This window comes from Pan paniscus, chromosome 15, assembly GCF_029289425.2.
Source record: "Pan paniscus chromosome 15, NHGRI_mPanPan1-v2.0_pri, whole genome shotgun sequence".
In the NCBI taxonomy this organism is placed as follows: domain Eukaryota; kingdom Metazoa; phylum Chordata; class Mammalia; order Primates; family Hominidae; genus Pan; species Pan paniscus.
The window spans coordinates 36,206,738-36,231,922 of NC_073264.2; the positions used below are offsets into that span (position 1 = coordinate 36,206,738).

A 25,185-nucleotide genomic window follows, 5' to 3' on the forward strand; every position below is an offset into this window, starting at 1 on the left:
ACATTCTGTATTATTATTCTCATTTTACAGATAATAAGAGTAAGGCTTATACTCTTACTATAAAATACTAAGAGTAAGGCTTAGCAAGGGAAAGAAAATGTCCAAGATTCCACAGTATGCAAGTGGAAGAACTGGGATTCAAATTCAGATTGATTATATGTCAAAGTCTGTTCGTTCAACAAATATCTCAGTGTCTTCTAGCTGCCAGACATGGTTCTAGGGACCTTGGGATATATCAGGGAATAAAACAGAAGATCCCTGCACTCTGGGTGATTACATTCATTAGATGACAATTTCTCTGTATTCTCTCCTGCTACCTACATCCACAAACAAAGAAAAATTTACTTTCCCAAAATTAACTCTTCTACTTATGTTCTTGATTTTTATCAGCTCAAGTCTCCTTTAAAACATAGAATACTCAATTATTGCCTCTTCCACTGTTCCACTGACCCCATCTAACTATATTAAATATACACAAGTATTATTTTTTTTTTTTTTGAGATTGAGTCTCGCTCTGTCACCCAGGCTGGACTGCAGTGGCGTGATCTTGGCTTACTGCAACCTCCGCCTTCCGGGTTCAAGCAATTCTTCTGCCTCAGCCTCCCGAGTAGCTGGGATTACAGGCACCCACCACCATGCCTGGCTAATTTTTATATTTTTAGTAGAGACGGGGTTTCGCCAAGTTGGCCAGGCTGGTCTCAAACTCCTGACCTCAGGTAATCTGCCCACCTTGGCCTCCCAAAATGCTGGGATTACAGGTGTGAGCCACTGCGCCCAGCCAAAAAAAATGAACTTTTAGAGTCCCTGGTAGGTGAGAACTTTATTGGACCCACCTAGGATGCTCTTTCCAAGGAACAATGGGACTTAAAAAAAAAAAAATGTAAAGGTATATTAATTCATTGTCCTATCTAGAATGAAAGTTTTCCATTCTAAATTACCACAGCCATCACAAACTCCCTACATTTCTATCACAGACAGACCACCCCCACGGTTTTGCCCTTTAGTGAATCAGTAAACTAATTTTTTTACTGGTTTGGTTCTCTTGTCTGGCAAGTAAACTCAGTTTGCCTTCAAAGGGGGAGGGGAAATAGATAAATCAATGAAACAAAACAGGAAGTCCAGAAATAGCCCAGTATAGGTAAGAATTCAGGATACGAAAAGGTAGCATTTTGAAACAGGGAAAATGATTCAGTCAAAATGATATTGAATCAACTGGCCAACTGTTTGGGGGGAAAATCAATTATATCTCTACCTATGTCTTACTTCAAAATAAGTTTCACATGGAATAAATATTACATGAAAAAGAAAACATAAGCATGTAAGGCAGAGTTTCATTCTGATGTAAAAGTCTGCTATTAAGAGAAAATGTGTGTAAGTATATAACCATGGTGTGGAGAATGATGCATAAGCATGATACAATGGGTGGAAATAAAATTGAATAGACTAATAGATTTAACTATATTAAAATTAAAAGTTTTCTAACTTCAAAATAAAATTAAAGAGCAAATAGAAAACTTACCAAAATATTTGTAATAATTATGACAGGTAAAGGTTTAGGATCCTTAATATATAAAGAGCCCTTACAGGCAAAAAGAAATAACTTAATAGAAAAATGAACAAAGGATATGAAACCCATTAGTAAAAAAAGAAACAATTCAAATATTTAGCAAAAAGATGTAAAATAAATATCTAAACGATTAACTACTATGCTGCCATTAACAATGATGTTGTACAAACATATTTTATTCCCATGGAAAGTTTTTTTATTTTTGTTTTGAGATAGACAGCTCTGTTGCCCAGGCTGGAATGCAGTGGCACAATCTCAGCTCATTGCAACCTGCACCTCCAAGGTTCAAGTGATTTTCCTTTCTCAGTCTCCCAAGTAGCTGGGATTACAGACATGTGCCACCATACATGGCTAATTTTTGTATTTTTAGTAGAGACAGGCTTTCGCTATGTTGGCCAGGCTGGTCTCAAATTCCTGGCCTCAAGTGATCTGCCCATCTTGGCCTCCCAAAGTGCTGGGATTACAGGGATGAGCCACCACACACAGCCTCTCTAAAGATATAACACATTTTTATTACTAGCCAGCAGTTATTTCTGGATTGATTGGTGTTTTTCATTTTCATTTTTAGTTTTTCTGATTTGATTTTTCTGTAATGAGCATACAGTATTATTATTTATTTATTTATTTATTTATTTATTTATTTATTTATTTTTGAGATGGAGTCTCACTCTGTCACCCAGGCTGGAGTGCAGTGGCGTGATCTACACTCACTGCAACCTCCGCCTCTTGGGTTCAAGCAATTCTCTGCCTCAGCTTCCTGAATAGCTGGGATTGCAGGCGCCCGCCACTACGCCTGACTAATTTTTTTTTTTCTTTTTGTATTTTTAGTAGAAACGGGGTTTCACCATCTTGGCCAGGTTGGTATTGAACTCCTGACTTCATGATTCACCCGCCTTGGCCTCCCAAAGTGCTGAGATTACAGGCATGAGCCACTGTACCTGGCCTATTATCTTTTTATTTTTATTTATTTTTTTTTTTTTGAGATGGAGCCTCACCCTGTTGCCCAGGCTGGAGTGCAGTGGCGTGATCTCGGCTCACTGCAACCTCCGCTTCCCGGGTTCAAAGAATTCTCTTGCCTCAGCCTCCCAAGTAGCTGAGATTACAGGCACCTGCCACCACACCCAGCTGTTTTTTGTATTTTTTAGTAGAGACGGGGTTTCACCATGTTAGCCAGGCTAGTCTGGAACTCCTGACCTCGTGATCTGCCTGCCTCGGCCTCCCAAAGTGCTGGGATTACAGGTGTGAGCCACTGCACCCAGCTGAGCACATATTATTTTTAAGATAAGAATAAAACAAGGGGCCAGTTGTGGTGGCTCACACCTGTAATCCCAGCACTTTGGGAGGCCGAGGCAGGCAGATCACAAGGTCAGGAGTTCAAGACCAGCCTGACCAACATGGAGAAACCCTGTCTCTACTAAAAATATAAAAATTAGCCAGGCGTGGTGGCGTGCACCTGTGATCCCAGCTACTCAAGAGGCTGAGGCAGAAGAATCTCTTGAACATGGGAGGCGGAGGTTGCAGTGAGCTGCGATCGCGCCACTGCACTCCAGCCTGGGTGACAGAGTAAGACTCCCTCTCAAAAAAAAAAGAATAAAACAAGGTTACCTGGGTTTTGTTTGTCTTAAACTGCCGCAACTCATTAATTTTTATTACAACCAGAAGACATCATTAAAACTATGGTAGGTCTGGGGAAAAATGTTTACCATACATGATGAAATAGTTTGTCTTTGGCAATATAATTACATATGAAGAATATAAACTGCAAGTAAGGATGCCCCCAAAGCAACACCATCCAAGTCTTTAAAGTTTGGCTGCCTACACCTGCCTCCACACTGTTCCTTTCAGTATCACCAACACAACTGAACATTACTTTTCTTTTCCTTTATAAGTCTTTCTTTCTGTTAATGATAATGGTTATTTCATTCAGAAAAAATACAAGAAAATGACTAAAAAATTATTGCTCTAGTAAATTAATTTGATCACTGGAAGTCTAGTGGCTAGCAAAGGTCAAATGACCCTAAGCATTGATAAGAAACTTCTCTAGTCTGCAAATTGTTTGCTTTCAATGAGAAAGTTAATTGTTATCTTTCAGAGAAAGTGCCTAAGCACAGTGTCTGGTCCATAATGGGCACTTAGTATCCCCCGTTCCCCTCAAGCAGTGTGTTCATGTTTATCTAGACCTTGAAGGGCCAAGCACGGTGTCCCACGCCAGTAATCCCAGCACTTTGGGAGGCCAAGGCAGGAGGATCACTTGAGCCCAGGAGTTTGAGACCAGCCTGGGCAACATAGTGAGACCCCATCTCTATATTTTTATTTAAAAATAAATAAATAAATAAAACCTTTCAGGAGTCTTTCTTTCTTTCTTTCTTTTTTTAGACAGAGTCTCATTCTGTCACCCAGGCTGGAGTGCAGTGGCCTGACCTTGGCTCACTGACATCTCTGCCTCCCAGGTTCAAGTGATTCTCGTGCCTCAGCCTCCCAAGTAGCTGGGATTACAGGCGTGCGCCACCATGCCCGTCTAATTTTTTGTATTTTTAGTAAAGATGGGGTTTTGCCATGTTGGCCAGGCTGGTCTTGAACTGCTGGGCTCAAGTGATCCTCCTGCCTCGACCTCCCAAAGTGCTGGGATTACAGGCGTGAGCCACTGCGCCCAGCCAGGAGTCTTTCTAAACAGCAGCAAAATCAAACTGGCCAATATTTTTATTTACTCTTCCACCAAGGAAGACTGGTCATGCCTTATCTCTACAACCTGAGAGACCTCTCTTGTACTTTCAGGCTTTGATGTTCTTTTTTTTTTTAAGAGACCAGGGTCTTACTATATTGCTCAGGCCAGTCTCGAACTCCTGGCCTCAATCGATCCTCCCACCTTGGCCTCCCAAAGTGCTGGAAAAACAGGTGTGAGCCACCACATCTGGCTGATTTTCTTTTTAAAAAGCCTGGGTGGGTGTCCAGTATAACAGCATCTAGGACCAAATCTCGATAAATTATCTTGAATTTAGCCACTCAAAGTTATGGCACCACCCACACATTTAACCTCCATTCCTATGCTGTTGTTTTGGTTATTTCCCAGAGCTCATGTAGGCCACCTGATCTCAATCTAACTCAGTAAAACATCCGCTCTGATGTCCGTACGCTACAGTAATAGCAATACTCGAGGCTTCTTTTCAGTTCTCTAGGAAGGTCCCTGGTTCTTATGTTAGCTCTATCCTACTCACTTTAAAAGTAAAATTCTTGGCCGGGCACGGTGGCTTGAGCCTGTAATCCCAGCACTTTGGGAGGCGGAGGCGGGCGGATCACGAGGTCTGGCTAACACGGCGAAACCCCGTCTCTACTAAAAATACAAAAAATTAGCTGGGTGTGCTGGCGGGCGCCTGTAGTACCAGCTACGCGGGAGGTTGAGGCAAGAGAATCGCTTGAACCCGGAGGACAGAGATTGCAGTGAGCTAAGATCACGCCACTGCACTCCAGCCTGGGCGATAGAGCAAGACTCCATCTCAAATAAATAAATAAATAAATAAATAAATAAATAAATAAATAAATATTAAAGTAAAATTCTCTGGGGCTTGCTATCTATGGAGTATTTATTTCCCGTCTTTCTTAGGATTTAGCTTCCCAACAAGAAGTGCATTCTCTTTGTTCTAACAAAGTAGCAAGTTTTGTTTTAGCCTGAATATTTCTTCTCTGGCTTTTGAATGACTTCAGGCTCATAAATTATCTATTAGGTAACACATTGCTTTTTATGCATATCCTCAAGGACAGTCTTCAAATTTTTATTTAGCTGTAATTTTCTTCTTCATAATAACGTGGTTGCAGCTAGGTAGGGCCCCTGTATCTTCTGGAGTCCACTCCCTACTCCATGCTTCCACACTGGGAAGTATATTCAAATGTTAAAATTCCCAAGAGGCAATCAACAAAGAAGGTTCTCTGCAACTGGTACTTATCTATTTCTTGTGTTATCTGGGTACAGTTTAAAGTTTGAAGCAAAGTAGCAGATCTAATAAAAAGCCAGTTTTGAACTGTAGTGTTTTGTGTTTTTGTTTGTCGCTTAATTTGACAAACACATTCCAAAGCTGTTGCAACAGTCTGTGCAGAACAGTGTGTTGTTCCTTAGTGTGTCTCAACATTCAGATAAAACATATATTGCATTATGTAGAGCTCAAATTTACAAAATAAGTAGGACCCAGAAAAATTTAAGGGGTTCCAAAGTTCTACATAATTTTAATTTGCCAGCATAAAAACTACTACCGTCCCTAAATTATGTTTTGTACAAGTCAAATATCGTTATGTGGACTATTGTTTTACAAATACAGATTAAGAATACATATTAGACTAAACACATATTTTATTCTATAGGAAACACTTCTTGCATCCCTAGTCCCACAAACAGCCATAAAACTCATGGCTTCTTTCTTGGTACTCTTATTCCCCTATGTATCTCCTATAACACACTGCACCAATTTGTTTATGTGTCAATAATCCTGGGATGGGGATGGGCAAGGACAGTGTCTTCGTCCTCTAAAACAATACCTGACACATTGTAGTTCTTTATTTACATATTCTGAATAAATGAGTGAATGCTTTGAAGAATCTGGGTTCCGTTTTTTGCATCTTTTTTTTTTTTGAGACTAGCTCTGTCATCCAGGCTGGAGTGCAGTAGCGCAATCCCGACTCACTGCAACCTCCACCTCCCAGGTTCAAGCAATTCTCGTGCCTCACCCTCCTGAGTAGCTCGGATTACAGACACGCACCACCACGCCAGGCTAACTTTTGTATTTTTAGTAGAGACGAGGTTTCACCAGTTTAGCCAGGCTGCTCTCGAACTCCTGGCCTCATGTGATCCGCCCACTTAGGCCTCTCAAAGTGCTGGGATTACAGGCGTGAGCCACCGCACCCAGCCGGTGCTGACAATTCTTATGTATGATTGTGCAGCCACCTTTAGCACAGTGTCTGATACACAGTGTCTGACACACTGTGGGCCTCCAAAAATATTTTTTGAGGAATGAATTTTTAATATTCTAGGTTCATCTTAAACTCATTCAAGCATAAAATTTCACACATTTCTAAAATAGGTCTATTTTTAAATTTAGAAGTTTTTTTCATGGTGATTTTAAACTCCTTTGTATTTCTCTGGGGCTTGTGCCATTATTACTGCTATTTAAATTTTTTATTTCATTTGAAATACGTAAAAGAGTATTAACTAAGAACTGATTCATATATCAAGTGGGTAGATCACAGAGTTTAATTACCTATAAGCTGTCTGTCAGGGGTGTTACGAACTTTAATACCCATAAAGGCTTCTACCACGCTGGGATGAAAGACGTTCACGAGTAATGACTAATTATCAACAGTGCAGCCACAATTTGCAAATTTAAAAATACATCTGAAAAACCATTTCAGGTCGGGCGTGGTGCTCATGCCTGTAATCCCAGCACTTCAGGAGGCAGAGGCAGGCGGATCACTTGAGGTCAGGAGTTCGAGATCAGCCTAGCCAACATGGTGAAACTCCGTCTCTACCAAAAATATAAAAATTAGCTGGGCATGGTGGCGCTCGCCTGTAATCCTAGCTACTCAGGAGGCTGAGGCAGGAGAATCGCTTGAACTAGGAGGTGGAGGTTGCAGTGAGCTGAGATTGCACCACTGCACTCCAGCCTGGGCGACAGAGTGAGACTTTGTCTCAAAATAATAATAATAATAATAAAATAAAATAGGCCGGTGCAGTGGCTCACGCTTATAATCCGAGCACTTTGGGAGGCCAAGGCGGGTGGATTACTTGAGGACAGGAGTTCAAGACCAGCTTGGGCAACATGGTGAAACCCTGTCTGTACTAAAAATACAAAAAATTAGCTAGGCATGGTGGCGGGTGCCTGTAATCCCAGCTACTCAGGAGGCTGAGGCAGGAGAATTACTTGAACCTGGGAGACGGAGGTTACAGTGAGCCAAGACCGTGCCACTGCACTCCAGCCTGGGCAAAAGAGCAAGCCTCCATCTCAAAATAAACAAATAAATATAAATAAAATAAAAAATAAAAACACAAAATTAGCTGGGCGTGGTGGCATATACCCGTAATCCCAGCTACTTGAGAGGCGGAGGCAGGAGAATCACTTGAACCCAGGAGGCAGAGGTTGCAGTGAGCCCAGATTACGCCACTGCACTCCAGCCTGGGCGACAGGTGAAACCCTGTCTCAAAAAACAAACAAAGAAACAAAAAATAACAACAAGAAAAACTCTAACACAGCCTTCAAAACGGTGGCCACTCTGTCTGTCATCTACTCATTAGCTTCCTATACATTCTTTTGGCTTTCTTCTCTAGCCACACTCCCCACTCCTTCCCCTGCCCCCTGGCTTTTTTTTTTTTTTTTAGACAGGGTCTTGCTCTGTGGCCCAGGCTGGAGTGCAGTGGTAAGATCTTGGCTCACCGCAACCTCCGCCTCCCAGGTTCAAGCGATTCTCCTGCCTCAGCCTCCCCAGTAGCTGGGACTACAGGCATGTGCCACCATTTCTTGCTAGGTTTTTTGTTGTTGTTGTTTTGTTTTGTTTTGGTAGAGATGGGGATCTCACTATGTTGTCTAGGCTGGTCTTGAGTTTTTGGCCTGAAGCAATCCTTCTGCCTCGGCCTCCCTAAGCTCTGGGATTTCAGGAATGAGCCATCAAGCCCGGCCAACGACAACATTTTTACTAGAATATATCAATGTCACTTTTAACTGCTACTATAAAACCACAACAAAAATAGCAGATAGCAATTTTTGATTGCTTAGTATGTGCTAGGCACTGTGTCAAGGGTAATGCATACAATATCTCATTTAATCCTCTGAGTATCCTTTGAAGTAGCTATTACTAAGCACATTTTACTCAGAAAAAAATGAAGGCTTAGAGATGTCATGCCAAAGTCATACAACTATTAAGTGATAGAGACAGTATAGCCAATATTCAATCCAGGTCTATCTGACTCACTCCTGAATTCCCTCTCCATCCTTTCTTAACCACAAGTATCTGTATGCTAGGACTCACTAGGACATCATAAGTTATTTGAGATAATAGGCTGTTAGAGAAGGAGTACGGGCTTTGATGTTAGACCAGCTTTGAATCTGAGACCCAGCTAAGTTGGGCGCGGTGGCTCACGCCTGTAATCCCAGCACTTTTGGAGACCGAGGCAGGTGGATCACAAGGTCAGGAGTTCGAGACCAGCCAGGTTAACATGGTGAAACCCTGTCTCTACTAAAAATACAAAAAAATTAGCCAGGTGTGGTGGCAGGTGCCTGTAGTCCCAGCTACTCAGGAGGCTGAGGCAGGAGAATGGCATCAATCCGGGTGGTGGAGCTTTCAGTGAGCCGAGATTGTGCCACTGCACTCCAGCCTGGGTGACAGAGCGAGACTCTGTCTCAAAAAAAAAAAAAAAAAAAAAAATTTGAGACCCAGCTCTGGCACAGAACAGCCATTGATCTTAGACAAGTTACATAAACCTCTCCCTCCACTCCTACCCCAAAACCTTAGGTTCTATATCTATAAAATGGAAATAATATCAGCCATCTTGCAAGATTGCCATAAAAATTAGGTATAAAATATATAAAGTGCTTGACACATTATATGCATTCAATAAATTGCTTTTTATCATTGTAAAGTCCTATACAATGACTTTATTTTTTCAGTAATTCATATATTTGGCAATATTGTGTTTTAGATTTTCCAGGATAGTCCATTCTGTGATTCAGAAACACTGTCACCAGAGATACATTTATCAGAGTATGTATCCTTTTTTTTTGTTGTTTAGAAACTAAAATTATCTGGCCCGGCTGGTGGCTCACGCCTGTAATCCCAGCACTTTGGGAGGCCGAGGCAGGCGGATCATGAGGTCAAGAGATTGAGACCATTCTGGCTAACATGGTGAAACCCTGTCTCTACTAAAATTACAAAAACAAAATTAGCCGGGCGTGGTGGTGGGCGCCTGTAGTCCCAGCTACCTGGGAGGCTGAGACGGGAGAATGGCTTGAACCCAGGAGGCGGAGCTTGCAGTGAACCAAGATCTCGCCACTGCACTCCAGCCTGGGCAACAGAGTGAGACTCTTGTCTCAAAAAAAAAACCACACAAAAGAAACTAAAATTATCATACATTTCTCTTAGGCAAGTGGTAAGCCTATAAAACATACCTAATAAATCCATAATTAATAACTGAATGATTATCATACAGCATAAACAAATGCATGAAGAATCCACAGGTAATCAAAAAGATCTACTTTTTTTTTTTGAGACGGAGTTTCACTCTTGTTACCCAGGCTGGAGTGCAATGGCGTGATCTCGGCTCACTGCAACCTCTGCCTCCCGGGTTCAAGCGATTCTCCTGCCTCAGCCTCCCAAGTAGCTGGGATTACAAGCATGTGCCACCATGCCCACCTAATTTTGTATTTTCAGTAGAGACAGGGTTTCACCATGTTGGTCAGGCTGGTCTTGAACTCCCGACCTCAGGTGATCCACCCGCCTCGGCCTCCCAAAGGGCTGGGATTACAGATGTGAGCCACTGTGCCTGGCTGGAAAGATCTACTTTATATGGATCAGAAAGAATAAGTAGAGTTCACCAAATCACATGAGTTTTATCTCTGATTTATTAAGTTCTGATACATAGGTACAATTTAATGTTCACAATTTAACCAAATAATGAAAAGGGAACATCACTGTCTGCACCCTTAAATGTATAGTTACTAGTCAAAAAGTTTTGGTCACCATTTATATAAGCAAAATAAGTGAGCAAATACGTTTACTAAATGATGCACAGTGTATGTTCATATACACGCGGACATTTTTAAAATTTATTTAATTGAAAAGAATAGGCCAGGTACGGTGGCTCACGCCTGTACTCTTAGCACTCTGGGAGGCCATGACAGAGTGACAGACTTGAGGCCAGGAGTTTGAGACCAGCCTGACCAACAGGGTCAGGCCGTCTCTACTAAAAATACAAAAAAAAATCAGCCAGGTTTGGTGGTGCATGCCCGTAATCCCAGCTACTTGGGTGGCTGAGGCACAGAATCGCTTGAACCCAGGAGGTGGAAGTTGCAGTGAGCCGAGATTGTGCCACTGCACTCCAGCCTGGGTGACAGAGTGAGACCCTGTCTCAATTTAAAAAAAAAAAAAAAAGTATATATAGGATATCTAGCAGCAACAAAGCTAGTAAAAAAGATGAGTTTCTGAATATGTGATTTTGGAACTAGTCTCCTAATGCTGACTTCAACTCTGAATTTAAAAAAAAATTTCCACATGGAAGACAGAAATCTAAACAATGGCTCCCTAAATAAAGAACTACTCTATGTTTAAGCAATCTAATCTTTTTCACTGTACAGTACTTGTCAATTAATTTGATTAGGAACACTCTTGGAGATCAGCTAATTAAGTTGTTGCCCAGGTGGGAATTTCAAAGCTGCAGGGAGAGGCCTTTCCCAAACCTCTTCTAATTCCCCTGGCAGCTGTCAGTCATTAATATGTAAATATGAATCAGGTTACCAACTTGTATAAGACTTGTAGGAAACAAGACATGGGAGGTCTGCGGGGAGAGAGAAAGAAAGGGCAATTGCCAGGCTAGTAAGTCTGCAGTGGACAGCAATAGGCAGTTTGGGGAGTTGCAAAAGAACATAAGTGCCTGGAAGAATAGAAGATGCAGGCCAGGCGCGGTGGCTCACGCCTGTAATCCCAGCACTTTGGGAGGTCGAGGCGGGCAGATCACTTGAGGTTGGGAGTTTGAGACCAGCCTGACCAACATGAAGAAACCCCATCTCTACGAAAAATACAAAATTAGCTGGGCGTAGTGGCGCATGCCTGTAATTCCAGCTACAGGGGAGGCTGAGGCAGAAGAATTGCTTGAACCTGGGAGGCAGAGGTTGTAGTGAACCGAGATCATGCCATTGCACTCCAGCCTGGGCAACAAGAGCAAAACTCCATCTCAAAAAAAAAGAATGGAGGATGCAGAAAGCCACACCAGAAAAGAGATAAAGGATTCATGGGGGGCGGCGGGAGGGGCGAACTTCATCTATTTCACAATTTTTCAAAAATATCTGGAGTAATTTATACAGTTGATTCTAAACAGAATTCAAATGAGATAGTCAGGTCTTAAATGACAAATACAGTTACAGACAACAAAAGCTTTAAATAGCTAAGAAATACTTAAATAATTACCTTTTTTGGGCGGTGTTGGAAAGTTATAGGCTGAATTTCATATTGCTGTGAATATGTTCTATTTACTGGCTTCCTTACAGCAGTTAAAAACCAGTAACCCACAGGATTATACAGTAGTATAATCTCAACATTCTATTAAACTTGGTCATGGCCAGGCGTGGCGGCTCACGCCTATAATCCCAGCACTTTGGGAGGCCGAGGTGGGCAGATCACCTGAGGTCAGGGGCTTGAGACCAGCCTGACCAACATGGCGAAACCCTGTCTCTACTAAAAGTACAAAAATTAGCTGGATGTGGTGGCGCGTGCCTGTAATCCCAGCTACTCGGCAGGCTGAGGCAGGAAAATCGCTTGAACCCAGGAGGCAGAGGTTACGGTGAGCCGAGATTGCACCACTGCACTAGTAGTTGAGCCAATACTGAAGTGGTAAGGTCAGTTATTGTAATTTATAGTGAAGTGAAGGTGTATGTGTGTTTTGTAAATTTTTCTTCTTTTGAATAGAGATGTGGGGGCGGGGGTCTCACTGTGTTACCCAAGCTGGTCTTGAACTCTTGGGCTCAAGTGATCCTCATGCCTCAGTCTCCCAACATCCTAGGATTATAGGTCTGAGTCATCATACCTGGCCAGGTGTGGCATGCTTTTAATCCCTTTTATTAGAGAAGATGAAATTACTGAATGTTTAAATAAATTATTAGAGAAAAACATATTCTCATTTCTAAGAATTCATTATATGCAATTCTAATAAATGGGCTACAATCATGTATTGAGTTCAAAATCTGAAAATGCAATATAAGATAGAGTACTTGGGGGAGGGTACATGTCCATATTTCTGTCTGTTTCAGATGTATACAGGGATGCCAGGGACAGAAAAAAAAAGCATATATTCGAACAGGTCCTGGGGAGACAAATGAGTCCATAAACCTCTCCTCAAAGAACAAAGGCCCCTCACTGTTTTTGGTTTTTATTTTCATATATCACTGACAGAAAAACATAGGGCTTTAGAAAACCACCACCACAGACACACGATAGGGATGAAATTGCTTAACTGAGGGCTTCCAAGCATCATTTCAAGTGTGAATCTGGAATATCCTGTTGGCAATTTGAAGAAAGGTAGAAAGGTGAGCTTTACCTAATAGTGTAGCAAAGAACGACAACAGATAAAAAAAGCAGTTTTTATGGTGGTCATTCATTTATCCCCTGAAGTCAGGTAGGCTTGGATTTAAATTCTATCTCTGGCACTTCATGGCTACAACTAAACGGTGTGTGTATATCATTTAACGTCTGTGCCTATTTCCTGATCTGTAAACGGAGTTAATAATAGTGCCTACCTCAGAGTGTTGTTTTGAGGATCAAATAAAATAGGTGCCTGGCATGAGCAAATTTTATTTATTTATTTTATTGAGATGGAGTCTCGCTGTGTTGCCCAGGCTAGAGTGCAGTGGTGCAGTCTCAGGTCACTGCAACCTCCACCTTCCAGTTTCAAGGAATTCTCTGCTTCAGCCTCCCTAGTAGCCGAGATTACAGGCGCCCACCACCATGCCCAGCTAATTTTTGTATTTTTAGTAGACACGGAGTTTCACCGTGTTGGCCAGGCTGGTCTTGAACTCCTGACCTCGTGATCTACCTACCTCGGTCTCCCAAAGTGCTGGGATTACAGGCATAAGCCACCGCACCCAGCTCGCAAATTTTTTTATTAATTATTTTCCCTACCACTGTTCTTAAGTTGGAAAAGGCAGATTTTAAGGCAGATCATAAAATATGTTACAGGTGACTTGTTGATAGATATTTCTTTCTTTCTTTTTCTTGAGACAGAGTCTCACTCTGTTGTCCAGGCTGGAGTGCAGTGGCGCGATCTCGGCTTACTGCAACCTCCGCCTCCCAGGTTCAAGTGATTCTCCTGCCTCAGCCTCCTGAGTAGCTGGGATTATAGGCGCGTGCCACTGTGCCCGGCTAATTTTCGTATTTTTAGTAGAGGCGGGGTTTCACCATGTTGGCCAGGCTGGTCTCAAACTCCCGACCTCGTGATCCACCTGCCTCGGCCTCCCCAAGTGCTGGGATTACAGGCGTGAGCCACCGCCCCCGGCCATTGGTAGAAATTTCTAAAGTCAAATCTGCCTTTAGTATTGACTGTATGCCCTAAAACTGAAATTTACATCATAATACCAAAATGTTTAAATGGCTATCTTGTTATATCTCTACCTTAATATAAATTGTCTTTATCTTCCACCTGCAGATTCTTTAGAAATTTGTAGGCCTGGCGCAGTGGCTTACGCCTGTAATCCTAACATTTTGGGAGGCTGAGGCGGGAGGATCACTTGAGCCCAGGAGTTCCATACCAGCCTGGGCAACATGGTGAGACCTTGTCTCTACAAAAAAAACTTTTTTTTTTTTTTTTTTTTTGAGACGGAGTTTTGCATTTGTTGCCCAGGCTGGGGTGCAATGGTGCGATCTTGGCTCATTGCAACCTCTGCCTCCTGGGGTCAAGCAATTCTTCTGCCTCAGCCTCCCGAGTAGCTGGGATTACAGGCATGCGCCACCACACCCAGCTAATTTTGTATTTTTCGTAGAGATGGGGTTTCTTCACGTTGGTCAGGCTGGTCTCAAACTCCTGACCTCAGGTGATCTGCCCGCCTTGGCCTCCCAAAGTGCTGGGATTACAGGTGTGAGCCACTGCACCCGGCCCTACAAAAAACTTTTGAATATTTAGCCCGGTGTGGTGTCGCACACCTGTAGTCCCAGCTACTTGGGAGGTTGAGGTGGGAGGACTGCTTGAACCTGGGAGGTTGAGGAAGCAGTAAGCCAAGATCACCCCACTGCACTCCAGCCTGGGTGACAGAGTGAAACCCTGTCTCAAAAAAAAAAAAAAAAAAGAAGAAGTTTGTAGGAAGAAATACTTCAGAAAATAGACTTACTTTTCGAGGAAAATAATATAATTTTAGCAGCCGAAAAAAAGAGTTTAGCAACTTGATTACTATATTGTTTCCATCTTCTAAGCAACAAGCAATATTTCAAGCTGGAAAAAAAAATCAAAATACTTCCGGGAAACTGCCCTCTAGGTCCCGAGATAAAACTCAACATTGTTCACATCCCTGGGACAGATGTTAAAATTTGCATATCTGTAATACCAGTAGAGTATTAGAAATTCCAAACTTTAAGACCAGCTATTTTCACACACAGAACTTCATCTGCCCCATCCAATCCATTTCATTCATACTACATTCAGTTTGTATTGGTTGGAGATATATTTCCTCCTCCATATGGAGAAGTAAACTCCTTGGTTACTCAACTTTGTCCAAGTTCAGCACATCATGATGCTTCATTTATGTATGTTAAACGGACAACTAAGGCCGCAATATATGAAAAGATAATAAATTTATCTCTCACTTCTACAGAGTTCAAGACTCCAGCACTCTGGAGAATTATACCTACATACTGAAAGAATTTGCCCAGTGATTTCAGAACCAGCATTAGTAGTTTCTGAGAAATTATGTTAAGAACGAGGTAGGAGCGATCAGGTTTCTAGAAAACTGTAGACTGACAACCTTCCAAATTTTCAATAGTCTAATAGTCTCTTCCACATGGTGGAAAGTTTGAATCTGAGAGCCTGCAACATTCTATCGTAGTTTATTAAGCATTGGCTTATGTGTATTTATAGAAGCACACAGTGATCATTAGAAGCCAACATGGATGGCCAGGCGCGATGGCTCACACCTGTAATCCCAGCACTTTGGGAGGCCGAGGTGGGCAGATCACCTGAGGTCAGGAGTTCAAGACCAGCCTGACCAACATGGAGAAACCCCACCTCTACTAAAAATACAAAATTAGCTGGGCATGGTGGTACATGCCTGTAATGCTGGCTACTCGGGAGGCTGAGGCAGAAGAATCGCTTGAACCCGGGAGGCAGAGGTTGTGGTGAACCGAGATCATGCCATTGCACTCCAGCCTGGGCAACAAGAGCGAAACTTTGTCTCAAAAAAAAAAAAAAAATCAACATGGACTCTTAGAATGTCATTCAAAATGAATCCCTTTTCCTTTCTTTTGCTAAGGTTCTGGGTTGGCATACCTGAGGAATTCTATGGCGTACTGTCACTAATCACCACGGTGGAAGATGAGCTGACCACTGTGATAAGAACTATTTATAAGTATGGGATTTTAACAGTACAAAAGAAGAAAAATCTCCCAAACTGAAGCTGCAACTAGTAGGAGGGGGATCAAATTTTTGTTATTGTTTTTGACACAGCGTCTCGCTCTGTTGCTCAGGCTGGAGTTCAGTGGCTCAATATCAGCTCACTGAAACCTGTGCCTCCTGAGTTCAAATGATTCTGGTGCCTCAGGCTCCCAAGTAGCTGGGACTATAGGTCATGTGCCACCACACCTGGCTAATTTTTGTTTTAGTAGAGACAGGATTTCACCATGTTGCACAGGCTGGTCTCAAAACCCTGGTCTCAAGCGATCCACCCGCCTTCGCCTCCCAAAGTGCTGGGATTACAGGCATGAGCCACCACGTCCAGCCAGGAGGGATCAAATTGTATCAGATTCATGAACAAGAATATTTAAGTATACATAAGGCAGAAGAACAGGAACACAGGCAGATACAAATCTGTTGTTCCTTATTAAAGTGAGTAGGCAAGACAGAATGTTTTATTGGATGTCAGAACGAAGATGAAGAAGAGGTGGTTATCAGGAAACAAGAGTTGTCCATCAAGGAAACCAAACAAATGGCAAGGCAAAAAGCCAAGCCAGGCAGGTACAATAGCTAAAAAGTTCTGGGGATGCAAGTTGCATGAATAATGCTTTCAGATCACTGTTGTTTTCTGATGATACCTCATCAGATGATAAAGGTCCTCTTCCTGGTTTTAAAGTAACTAGGACCCTGACAATGGCAAGCTGTAATTCTAGAGCACTGTTTCTCAACCATGGCTGCCATTAGGGGTTTGTAAATATACCAATGCCAAGCGTTTCAACCCCAGGCCAATTAAATCAATCTCTGGGGTTGCAACTCAGTCCTCAGTATTTTTTAAAAACTTCCCCAGGTGAATTTAATGTAAGCGAAGGTTATGGATTATTATCCTAGAGATAAGTCTCTATAGTTCACTGCTTTCAAACTTTGATGTGCGTACAAATTGCTTCAGGAGTCTTGTCAAAATGCAGGTTTTAAATTAGTAGGTTTGAGTTACTAATCTCAGGCCTGAGATTCAGGATTTATAATAACCAAGAAATATTGGGAGGCTGGACCACAGACCACACTTACAGTAACAAGCGTCTAGGAGAATGCTGCAAGACCCTCTTTCTGGCCGTTTTTTGTTCAGAATCTTAGATTATATTAAGATCTACAGGTATGGTTATTAAATATGATTATGCAAAAAGAGAAATGGCAAAGTTTTATTTTAGAATTCAGATTCAAAAATATTTTCACAAGTTGAAATAAACAAGACAAAATATACTCCTTTTTTTTCCTTTTTAAAAATCAATGTGATTCCAATTGTATTCCTTTTTTAAAAAAAAACAAAACTGAGTCAGGCTCTCACTGTCACCAAGGCTGGAGTGCAGTGGTACAGTCATAGCTCACTGTAACCTCAAACTCCTTGGCTCAAGCAATCTTCCTGTCTTGGCCTCCTTAGGTACTGATATTACAGGTGTGAACCACTATGCCTGGATTAAAATTTATTCCTTAATAGGGACAATTTAATATCTATCATATAAGCTAATTCTGAAAAAAAGAAGATACTAAGATATGTTATAAAGCAATAATAATTTAACAGTGTAGTAATCAGTTATAAGTAGATTAATTACATTGAATAGTTAGTAGAGAATTACATATTAAAACAAGAGAATTTGGAATATGATAAAAGTGTTTAAATGAGGGAGGATTATTCAATTAATTGAATTGAAGCCAAAGAAAAAATATTCCTCTGGGGGGAAAAGTGAGATCCATATTTCATACCTTACCCTAGGATAAATTCCACATGGATCAAGGATTTAAATGCAAAACGAAACCATGAAAGTGTTAGACAAAACCATGGAAGGGATTTTTTTTCTGTTATGTCTGAATGTGGAAACCGTTTCTAAACATGATACAAAGGCAAAGAGTCATAAAAGACTTAAAAATTAACCAGAAAAAAAAAATTTGCATGGCAAAAACCTTTATGTGAGAAGTTTAAAAATAAAGAACAGGCTGGGCGCGGTGGCTCACGCCTGTAATCCCAGCACTTTGGGAGGCCGAGACGGGAGGATCACAAGGTCAGGAGATCGAGACCATCCTGGATAACACAGTGAAACCCCGTCTCTACTGAAAATACAAAAAAATTAGCCGGGCACGGTGGCGGGCGCCTGTAGTTCCAGCTACTCGGGAGGCTGAGGCAGGAGAATGGCGTGAACCTGGGAGGCGGAGCTTGCAGTGAGCCGAGATCACGCCACAGCACTCCAGCCTGGGCGACAGAGCGAGACTCAGTCTCAAAAAAATAAAAATAAAAATAAAAAATAAAAATAAAGAACAAACTGGGGAGAAAACATGTCTTACTCATAGCCTAAGACGAAGAATTCATTTTTCTAATATTAAAGAGTTCCTACAAAATAGTAATTTAAAAAATATCTACAAGCTCCTTCCCCACAAAAGATCAACAAAGTATATGACCAAACTGTTTATAGAAAATGACATAAAACACCTCTCATAATAATTCCTATGGCAGTGTTTATTCTACTAAGGCATACTGATACCATGCACTTATTTATGTGTATGCTTTGTATAATCTCTAAAGCAGGCATAATTCTTATGATGCCAGGTAATTGAGCAGAGTCACAGAAAAAGAGTATTTTAAAAGGAGGGAGTCCCAGCCTGGCCAACATGGTGAAACCCCGTCTCTATCAAAAATATAAAAATTAGCAGGGCATGGTGGTGCACACCTGTAATCCCACCTCCTCAGATGCAGAGGCAGGAGAATTGCTTGATATCCACATGCAAAATAATAAAGTTGGACCCCTACCTCATACCATATGTAAAAATTTACTCAAAATGGATCAAAGACCTAAATGTAAGAGTTAAAATTGCAAGAGTATTAGAATAAAAAATAGGTATAAATCTTCATGCCTAAGTGAGGTAGCTCATGCCTATAATCCTAGCACTTCTGAGGTGGGCAGATCACTTGAGCACAGGTGTTTGAGACCAACCTCGGGAACATGGCAAAACCTCATCTCTATTAAAAACACAAAAAATTAGCTGGTGTGGTGGCATGTACCTGTAGTCCCAGCTACTCCGGAGGTTGAGGTGGGAGGATCACCTAAGCCCGGGAAGTGGAGGCTGCCATGAGCTGAGATTGTACCACTGCACTCCAGCCTGGGAGACAGGAGTGAGAAACCGACTCAAAAACAAACAAAACAACAACAACAACAAAACCTTTGTAACTTTGGATTAGGCAATAGTTTCTAAAATATAATAGCTAAAGCCTAAGCAACCATAGAAAAAATAGACAAATTGGACTTCAGAAAAATTAAAAGCTTTTAGGCCGGGCGTGATGGCTCACGCCTGTAATCCCAGCACTTTGGGAGGCAGAGGCAAGTGGATTACCTGAGGTCAGGAGTGTGAGACCAGCCTGGCCAGTATGGTGAAACCCCACCTCTACTAAAAAAAAAAACACAAAAATTAGCTGGGTGTGGTGGTGTGCGCCTGTAGTCCCAGCTACTTGGGAGGCGGAGACAGGAGAATTGCTTGAACCCAGGAGGTGGAGGTTGCAGTGGGCCAAGATTGTGCCACGGCACTCCAGCCTGGATGACAGAGTAAGACTCCATCTCAAAAAATAGAAATACAGGCTGGGCGTGGTGGCTCACGCCTGTAATCCCAGCACTTTGGGAGGCTGAGGCGGGCAGATCATGAGGTCAGGAGATCGAGACCATCCTGGCTAACAGGGTGAAACCCCGTCTCTACTAAAAATACAAAAAAATTAGCCGGGCGTGGTGGCGGGTGCCTGTAGTCCCAGCTACTCAGGAGGCTGAGGCAGGAGAATGACATGAACCCGGGAGGTGGAGCTTTGCAGTGATCCGAGATCATGTCACTGCACTCCAGCCTGGGTAACAGAGCAAGACTCCATCTCAAAATAAATAAATAAATAAATAAATAAAAATACAGGCTGGGCATGGTGGCTCACGCCTGTAATCCCAGCACTTTGGGAGGCCGAGGCAGGCAGATCACTTGAGGTCAGGAGTTCGAGACCAGCCTGACCAACGTGGAGAAACCCTGTCTCTACTAAAAATACAAAATTAGCCGGGCGTGGTGGCGCATGCCTGTAATCCTAGTTACTCAGGAGGCCGAGGCAGGAGAATCGCTTGAACCCAGGAGGCAGAGGTTGCAGTGGGCCGAGATCATGCCATTGCCCTCCAGCCCGGGCGACAGAGTGAGACTCCATCTCAAAAAATAAAAATACAAAAATTAGCCGGGTGTGGTGGTGCATGCCTGTAATCCCAGGTACTCGGGAGGCAGAAGCAGGAGAACCACTTGAACTGGGGAGGCAGAGGTTGCAGTGAGCAAAGACTGTGCCACTACACTCCAGCCTGGGCAACAAGAGTGAAACTCCGTCTCAAAAAAAAAAGAAAAAAAAAAAACCCAAGTGAAAAGTAGGCAAAGGACTTGAATAGACATTTCTCTTAAGATGATATACAAATGGCCAATAAGCACATAAAAAGATATTCAACATTGTTAATCATTAGAAAAATCCAACTTCAAAACCACAGTTGAATACTACTTCATATCTGCTAGATCAGCTGGGAAGAAAAACTCAGATAATAACAAGTGTTGGTAAAATTAGAGCCCTTATATATTAACAATGGAAATGTAAAATGGTGCAGGTGCTTTGGAAAACAGTTTGGCACTTTGTCAGAATTTAACCCTTTTCCAGTTTAGATTTAAAAAAATCACAGCTTGATGCCAGCACTCATTTAATTTTACTTAAACATGTTCTTTGGGGCTGAAGAAAATCTGACTGATTTTCATGTGAAAATAAAATATAAAAACTGTTCTTGGAGTTATTTCTAAACAGAACTAACATCAGAATCGTCTGAACCATCAAAATCGTCTATTTCAGAAAAATCAGATCCATCAAATGAATCTTCAGCCAACAACTGTTTGAGAACGATGCTACGTTTTTTAGGATTTGACATTTTCAGTGATCAAGAATTACTATATTTTGTAAATGGAAATACAACTAAAAACAGAATACTATAAATAGAATAATGTTTTTTGTTTCCAAAGTCAATACACTAGAGCAATACGAAAATAATAATAAATATTAATATGCTTACTAATGTATTAATAATACAACAATATTTTGTGGCAAGGTTATCTTGGAGTAAATGCTGCAGCTGCAAGCACCGCTGGCAGGTATTCTTGGGGCAAAGGTGAAAAGGGTTAAACAGAGTTATCATATGACTTAGTAATTCCACAATTCCACCTAAGAGTATTGAGAACATATGTCCACACAAAAACTTGTACCTGAATGTTCATAGCAACATTATTCGTTATAGTCAAAAAGTGGAAACAACCCAAATGTCCGTCAACTAATGAATGGATAAACAAAATAGCATAACCACTCTGAGGTATATCCACACAACAGAATATTATTGCACAATAAAAAGGAATGAAGTGCTGATACGTACTACAGCATGGATGAGCCCTGAAAACATTATACTAAAAAAGAAATCCCATTCCAGTAGGTATAGCTAAAAATAAATAAATAAACAAAACATTATCTTTCATGAAAGAAGCCAGTCACAAAAGGTCACATGGTGTATGATTCAGTTTATATTAAATGTCCAGAATAGGAAACTCTGTAGAGGTGGAAAATAGATTAGCAGTTGTCAAGGGCTGTAGGGAGGGGGAATTGGTAGTGACTGCTAATGGATACAGGAGTGATGAGAATGTTCTGAAATTAAATGGTAATAGTTGAATGAATTTATGAATATACTAAAAAACACTGCATTGTACACTTTAAAAGATACATTGTACGCTTTAAAAGGTGAGTCTTATGGGATTTTATGAGATTTTGTGAGATTTGAATCATATCTCAATTTTTTTAAAAGTGTTTATTGGATTTCTGAGACTCGGGTGTTGTTAGTGGCCTTGTAGAGGAATGTTAGTGGTCAAAAGCAGCTGGCAGTGGACCAAAGAATGAGTAGGAAGTGAAGAATAGTGAGTGTATACAATTCTTTCAAGAAGGTTAGGTGAGAAGAACAGGGCAGTAGCTGAGAGAGACAAAAGGTCAAAGAATATTCTGGTTTTGTTTGTGGTGCTGATGGCAGAAACTTAAGTAGGTTAAAATGCTAATGGAGGCTGGGCGTGGTGGCTCACTCCTATAATCCTAGCACTTTGGGAGGCCAAGGTGGTCAGATTGCTTGAGCTCAGTAGTTCGAGATTAGCCTGGGCAACATGGTGAGACCCCTTCTCTACAAAATATACAAAAATTAGCTGGGCATGCTGGTGCCTGTTGTCCCAGCTACTTGAGGGGCTGAGGTGGGAGGATGGCTTGAGCTTGGGAGGTCGAGGATGCAGTGAGCTGTAATCACGCCACTGCCCTCCAGTGGACCTGTCTCAAAAAAAAAAAAAAAAGATCCAACTGAGAGGAAGTATATTGGGGAGGAGGATGATAAATAATAGAATAGAATAATTAAGATAGCACAAGGTGGTTAAAATGGAATTAAGAACACAGGTAACTGTTAAATAGGAAGAAAGGTGCTGACTGGGGGAAGTGAAATTATATATATTGAATTAGTTTAATTTGAGGAAGTTAAGACGCGTTTTATCTGAGGACATCTGTTTTCAGGTCAGTTGATGAAAAGTAAGGAAGTGTAGGCGAAGGGTCAGAAATGTGGGAAGATTAGAAAATGTTGGATGTGCTGGCACGGTGTCTCATGCTTGTAATCCCAGCACTTTGGGAGGCTGAGGCGGGTGGATCACTTGAGCCCAGGAGTTTGAGACCAGCCTGGGCCACATAGTAAGATCCTCTCTCTATTAAAAAAAAAAATCTATCTATCTATCTATAGAAATTGACACTTCTGGTCTTAAAGCTTGAAACTTACATTTATTTTATCTGAGTTACTTCCTCAGGAAAGGAACCCCAGACCTCTGGGAAAGTATCAAATAATTGAAACTCACTGGATCATCTCATCCAATGAGAGGCCAGGCCCCTCAATCATCATGATTGCTTCCTTAACCTTCCCCGAGTTCTTGTTTTCCTACACATTGTTATATTTCTTACCTGCTATATAAACTCCTAATTTTAGTCGGCAGGGGAGATGGATTTGAGACTGAACTCCCATCTCCTCCACTGCAGCACCTGGTCAAAGCCTTTTGCCTTGGCAATACCCGTTGTCTCAGTCATTGGCTTTCTGTGTAGCGAGCAGCAGGACCTAGACTGAACCCACAAAACCACAGACTTATACTATTGGGACAATAGTAACTCAATCTCTAGTCCCTGATGATTTGGGAAGTTTAGGGCATCTAATCTGATCAGTTGTTATCTAATGTATCATCGGGTCGTACTTAAATTCCAGAAAATGCCCAGGAAAGGATAATTCTAGTGAAACAAAAAACCCAGTTTGGTCCTGTTACTCCTTATGCTTATGCTAATTGGAATCCCCTGGTAGCACATACTATCTGAAACTTAGCAGAACTCCTAGGAGAATCTATAATACATTTACGGTTTTGGTGATAAGGAACCCCCACTCGCTTGAGTCCCTTAGATCTGTGCTAATCCTACTCTACACCTCTGGAACAACCCAGGATTCCAAGGATACACTGGTAGTTTCTCATTAGTTTAATGAAACTGTGGTTTGGACTACATGTGTCAGCTGCTTTCCACTAATATCTGAGTAGGGCTAAACCACAGGAAAATATTGTTTCAAGTATTAAAATAATATTTAAATAGGACAATAATAATTATTCTAGCCGGGCGTGGTGGTGCGCACCTATTAGTTCCAGCTACTCAGGAGACTAAGGTGGGAGGATCACTCAGCCCAGGAGTTCGAGGCTGCAGAGAGCTATGATCATTGTGTCACTGCCTTCCAGCCTGGGTGACACAGCAAAATCCGGTCTCTACTGTAAAAAAAAAAAAAAAAAAAAGAATAATTAGTTTAATAGGATAGAATAAAAATAATTAAAATTTCTTGATTATTGTCCATCTTGTGTTAGGCTTACATTTATACATATATGTACATATATATGTATATATGTATAAATGTAAGATATGTATAAATGTAAGATATGCAGCACACCAACATGGCACATGTATACATATGTAACAAACCTGCACGTTGTGCACATGTACCCTAAAACTTAAAGTATCATAATAATAATAATAAAAAAAGACATATAGATATATATCTCTCAATTTGTCTTTCTCCCTCTCCTTACCATGGTTTTTGTTTAAAACTATCTTTATTAACAACAATAATTATAAGTGCAGCATGCAATGCTTTCCAAAGCACTTACTCATCCATTATTTTACTGTATGTAAACTTCCATCTTAGCTAGATTGGAGATGCATTATTACCTCCAGGTTGCTGATGAAGAAACAATGATTAAGCAGTGATTAGTGACTTGTCCAAGATCATATAATTTGTTGGCAGGTGAGTTGTTTTTAGACTTCAGATATCTTTTGTTACTTCTTAACGTATACTTTCTATTCACTATAAGGTTAGTGAGAATTTTGATAAAGGCTTCCTTTTTTTTATTAAAAAAATTTTTTTAGTCTGTATCCTGCTGAAGATAAAGGTTTCCTAGTAAAACTATTCTAAACTTGTTTTTTTTTTGTTTGCTAGAAAAATGGTTTCAATAGACTTCTTTTTTTTATGGAATCTCGCTCTGTCCCCCAGGCGGAATGCAGTGGTGCAATCTTGGCTCACTGCAACCTCCGCCTCCTGGGTTCAAGCGATTCTCCTGCCTCAGTCTCCTGAGTAGCTGGGATTACAAGTGTGTGCCACCACGCCTGGCTAATTTTTGTATTTTTAGTAGAGACTGGGTTTCACTATGTTGGTCAGGCTGGTCTTGAACTCCTGAACTCATGATCCACCTGCTTTGGCTTCCCAAAGTGCTGAGATTACAGGCGTGAGCCACTGTGCCCAGCTTAGACTTCTTTTTTAAAAAATGTATGTTGAACATTCAACAAAGGAAAAATGACCATGATTCGTAAAATACTAATATTTAACACTTCTCAACTTTCCAAAACAATGATAGTGATGATATATTTTAATCACATAAGGGGCACTAATTTTAATATGTCTTTACCACTTTATTTTATTTATTTATTTTTGAGACAGGGTCTCATACTCTGTTGCCCAGGCTGGAGTGCAGTGTTTCGATCAGGTCTCACTGCAGCCTTGACCTCCCTGGGCTCAGGTGATTCTCCCACCTCGGCCTACCGAGTAGCTGGAACCACAGGCTCACACCACCACACTTGGCTAATTTTTAAATTTTTTGT

General features: G+C 41.3%; 1 protein-coding gene across 6 annotated transcripts in view; it reads right to left on the bottom strand.

The window, feature by feature from the left end:
- The window catches only part of BAZ1A (bromodomain adjacent to zinc finger domain 1A), a 223,060-nt gene that overhangs the window by 136,033 nt on the left and 61,842 nt on the right, over positions 1 to 25,185 (bottom strand). For all 6 annotated transcript variants that reach the window (XR_004666142.4, XM_034937427.4, XM_063596184.1 and 3 more), the window contains 2 exons: positions 23,675 to 23,804; positions 22,966 to 23,121 (listed from right to left, as the gene is read on the bottom strand). The gene's annotated coding sequence lies outside the window, so the exon portion shown is untranslated. The remainder of the gene's footprint in view (positions 1 to 22,965; positions 23,122 to 23,674; positions 23,805 to 25,185) is intronic.